Source organism: Phodopus roborovskii, unplaced genomic scaffold (assembly GCF_943737965.1).
Source record: "Phodopus roborovskii unplaced genomic scaffold, PHOROB, whole genome shotgun sequence".
Classification (NCBI taxonomy): Eukaryota; Metazoa; Chordata; class Mammalia; order Rodentia; family Cricetidae; genus Phodopus; species Phodopus roborovskii.
Genome location: NW_026126558.1, coordinates 27,751,091 through 27,756,056, shown reverse-complemented (window position 1 = coordinate 27,756,056; position 4,966 = coordinate 27,751,091). Strand labels below are relative to the sequence as shown.

At 41.2% G+C, this 4,966-nt stretch overlaps 1 pseudogene; it reads right to left on the bottom strand.

Moving 5' to 3' along the window:
* Positions 1-1,308: 1,308 nt before the first annotated feature.
* On the bottom strand, positions 1,309-3,338 carry LOC127234481 (T-complex protein 1 subunit eta-like; annotated as a pseudogene).
* Between the last annotated feature and the right edge of the window lie 1,628 nt (positions 3,339-4,966).

Sequence of the window (4,966 nt, the reverse complement as noted above, 5' to 3'; positions counted from 1 at the left end):
TTGAATTGGAATCTATATGTCTAAATCTTGAATCTTTCTTGCAAAGAGAGTTTTACTGGCCAACTATAGTTTATATGCGGAATGTGAGCAAACACTTCCAAAATGTTTGTTCATGGGTACTGTATCTCTCCTGCTTTTGTGAGCAAGTCTGTCAACACATATACAAGCCTAATCTGACTTGTAGTAGAATAAGAAAACACATTGTAGAGAAATAAATGAGAGAACCTTGTGTTCATAAGTGTAGTCATTAGACTTACCAATTGCTCTGTATCAAGTCAAACAAATCGAAGTTTCATTGCTAATTGCTTTAAAATATGAATAACATTGTTTTCATATAAGCAAAACACAATATATTAAAATTTATTTGTAATCACAAATACAGTATAAGCAAAATTAACTCAAGGATCTAAATTCAGAAAGAGAAAAGATTTTATATTTTTTTCATATGTGGAGCCTTTATTTAAATGTACTAGTTTAAATTGGAGTATTTGTAAAATTCAAGAAAGATGCTATGAGGGATAATTTCAAGTCTGGAAGGAAAGTGGGGAACAGATGTTATAAGGTGGGAAATGCAAATAACAAGAAATGTTGGGTTAGGTTGAGTGCTGGATAGATGTGTAGGATAGAAAATGGTATACAGTGAGGAATAACTAGTGTAGAAGCTTCCTAAAACATCTGCATATCCATTAATAATACAAATTTAAATTGAATCATTTAAATGGGAAATGTTGCCTCTAACATACAACATAACGACAAATAAAAAGCCCACACCTAGGTATGAGTTACCTCCCTTTCAATTGTTGGCCAGTGCTGTCCCACAGATCTCCAAAACACAGACTGTGCTATTTTGTCTGTACTAAGAGCAAAATTTGGTGGGTAGAGCCTACTGCTGAATATACTTCCACCATTGGTCATGGAAGCTAGTGCATGCTCATTACCTTTAGCTCTATAAAAGATGTCAGAAGTTGCTCTGTATGATCCTGGGTTAGAAGATTACTCAAAAGTCTTGACTATTTATGAACTTAGTGAGATGTAGAAATGACTAGCCTGGCAAGATAGGCCCATTGGTTAAATCTTGGTGAAGTATTTTGGGAATAACCATTAACATTCTCATTGTATTCAAAGCCTCCTGCATAATAAAGAACTCATGTCTGGCACTTTTTTTTTTTCTTTTTTTTTTTTTTTTTTTTTTTTTTTTTTGACCAAATAATCTTAAATGTTATTTAAATAACCTCCAGGGAGAACAAAGCAAACTAATGAACCATATTCTCACCACCAATTCCCTCATCAGGGGGTGCGGACCACTGCTCAGTGAAGGCAGCCTTGGCCTCGACCCCGGCCAGCTGCTGGAGGAGCATCCACGGTAGAGCGGGGGTTCTTGATAGTCTTGTCCACAGACACAATAAGGCAGGTAGGCTCAGAAGCTGCCGTCAGGGCATTGATGCGCACCATGGCTGGCTCCCACACGGAGGCCTGGAAGTTGTCGGTGATGTCCTCATTGTTGATGTCCACCCCATACCGCATGCCCCCCTGTGCTGAGCCCGAAGCTTGTTAAGGATGTTTGTGGCATCAAAGCCAGCGTTGTCACACAGCTGTTGTGGAATAATTTCCAGCGCCTTGGAATACGTCCCAATCAACAGCTGCTGCTTCCCTGGAATGGTCCTTGAGTAATCCGGCAAGTATTTGGAGAGCTCCATCTCAATGGCCCCACCACCAGCCACCACAGAGTCATCCTTAATGGCCCGCCTCACGATCACGATAGCATCATGCAGGGACCGTTCTGTCTCCTCCATAAACTGTTCAGCGCCACCACGGAGGATGATGGTGCATGTCTTGGCCTTAGGGCAGCTAGTGAAGAAATTGTACCTCTCGCCTCCGAGCTGGGTCTCTTCAAACACCTGGCAGCGGCCTAGCATATCTGGAACCAGTGCATTCACACTCATCTGAATTGAGCCTCCACAGGCCATCATTGTCCTCTTCAGATCCTCCTCAGGCACATGGCCAGCACAGAACATGTCCCTATCAGCAAAGTACTGGGTAGCCACATCCCCAATGGGGAGTTTGGACAAGATGACTTTGGCTCCAGACTGATGGATCTTCTCTAACTTGTCATAAAGAATGTTCCACTCAGCATCAGCAATTGCCTGATAATCCTCCACCGTGTGGACTCTGATTTCAGCATTATCTTTCTCTGCTTTATGCTCAAGCTCAACATTTAAGAGGGCAATCTTGGGGTCCTTATACTTCTTGGGCTGCATTTCAAACCCAGCATAAGAGAAAGTCTTCTTGAATGCGACACCGGCCACCAGCTGAGACTCCTCTAGGGCTCCACCCTGAACTTTCTTGATGCCAATCATTTTAAGCTGCAGCAACTCATCAAGCATCATCACAGCATCAACTACCGTCTTGGCGAAGAAGGCCTTCTGCTTAGAGATCAGCTTGGAGCTCAGGGCTGTCATCGCACACTTTTCCAGCATCTTCCTCTGCTCTACTTTATCTTGTTTCTTCACAGTCACAGCAATTTCTTTGATTTTGTTAACAGCTGTAACGAGTATGGTTTTTCCGCCTGCCGCCGCCCGGTCTTGTCCTGCTGCTGCGCCAGCCCCAAATAATACACAGAGACTCTGTATTTGATACAATGCTGTTGGCCCGGTTACTTGTTCCTTATCGGCTAGCTCTGCCTTAATTATTAACCCATTTCTTCTGATCTATGTATTTCTCTTACCGGGGAACCGGCAGCATACTGCTTTCTTCAGACTCTCCATCTTGGCTCCTCCTTACTACTTCCTCTTCCTGCTTATCTCCTAGTCCCTCCTATCTTCCTTTCCTATTGGCCAACAGTGCTTTATTATTAACCAGTATGAGAAACATATACAGAATGACATCTCCCATCAAACAGCCAGTTGGGTGGCTGTGCGGAATGCTCGGATGATAATCTGAGGGTGCAAACCTTCCTCCACGTAGGGCTTCACTGCTTCAGAAATTCAGCAGCCAGCAGGGTCACTGAGGTGGTGCCACCACCAACCTCGACATCTTGGGATTTGGCAATGTCTACTAAAGTCTTTGCTGCAGGATGGACAACATCAAGGAGTTTCATAATTGTGGCCCCATCATTAGAAATTGTAGCTTTGCCTCGACCATCCACAATAAGCTTGTCCATGCCACAGGGACCCAGTGTGGTTCTAACAGCCTCAGCAATCACTTGGCAGGCACTGATGTTACTCACAAGCTGAGGGATGCCTTGGGAGCTATCAGTCCCCTCTTTCAACAGGATAACTGGTGTGGGCATCATCTTGGAAGTGGCATCGGGAGCCCGCTACACTCGTCCGTGCTCGGCCTCGCAAACCCATGTCTGGCACCCTTAAGTGAGCCATGATTTAAGTTCTAGAGAAGAGCCTATTACCATTACTCTACTAAACAGGAGTAGTAATAAAATGACTCCTAAGTATTTATATTCATGCTAATAGTTTAGTGCATTCTCAGACCTTTATTAGAGATGTTTCTTGTGAAGTAAATGGTGACTAATACAGGTATTCAAAAATCGTGGTAGTGCAGAGAACAAAAGATTGTTAAGTGTCCACCTCTTTTTTATTATTTTATTTGTTCATTTTTATTTTACATATCGATCCCAGTTCCCTCTCTGTCTTTCCCTCCCTCTGTCCCTCCCTCTTTCTCTCTCTCCTGCCCTCACATGTACCTCAACAACCCTCCCCTCCCACCTGCCCCCCACTCCACATGTAGGGTGATGATGCCCTTCAGGAGGGGGCCATCTAAATCTGTCAAGTCTTTTGGACTAGGACTTATCTCCTGACTCTAAATTAAGGTCATATCCCTCCATGAGGAATGTGCCCACAAAGTCCTTTTGTGCACCAGGAATACATCCTGGTTCCTCTGTCTGAGGTCCCTTAGACTGCTCAGTACTTCTAGCTGAGACCCATGAGTCAGTCCCATGCTGGATTCCAAGCTATCAGTCTGGGGGCCCATTAGCTCCTCCTTGTATAAGTAAGCTGTCTCTATGTGTTTCTGCAGGGACTTCATATGAATCTCTTAGAATCCACTTTGTATCCTAGTATGAATTATAAGCTGGTGATCCTTTGCTCTGTGTCTAAAATCCATATATGAGCTAGACACAGCTGAGACAAGAATCAGTAAGTTTTAAGAAATTCCAATAGAGATTTCCTAAATATACTTGCAAAAAGAAAAATGGACAGAAGAATCAAATAATAATAATAATAAAGGAGTGTTCTGGTATTATAGAAGCATTTCAAAAGGTTTAACATATATGTGATTGAAATATTCACTTTCAAGTTGTCAAAGTCACAAAACCCCAAATAGTTTCAAAGTTAAATCTAGAAATATAGTAGAAATTTTCAAAGAGGAGCACTTACCCACAGAGGTAAGAGTTCATCTCATTAGAAATTGAGTTACCTGGCAAAGAACAAAATATTTTAGTTACTCAAAGAAAAGCAACCAACATCCATCAATTCTACATACGTTGATCATCTTCTTAGAGAAACTTGTGGATAGATTTGTAAATGTGCTTTACATCAGCTCTGTGGATGCTGTCACTTTAAAGAAAATGTAAAATTCATACAATTGCTTTTAATCTATTGACACTCTTTCGTAGAAAAATTTTAGTGTAGTTCTACTTTCAAGATCACTATTGCATCCATTGTAAAGTGTATGCCTCTAAGGAACAAAGTGAACTAAATGTAATTTTTGATTGTACATATGTCACAGGGACATAATAGGCATATAGGAGATTTATTGAATGAATGAATCGTCATTATTATTATATAATGTTTTGATATTGGCAGTTTCATTTTTATTCATCATATGGAGTTTTAATGATTAAAATCTACATACTTCAATTTGATCTGAAGAAAAAAGCCCTAGGGAACATTTCACTTAAGTAATAACCAATATCAAATTAGAGATAAATCAGACTCAAGTAAATGAGGCAATT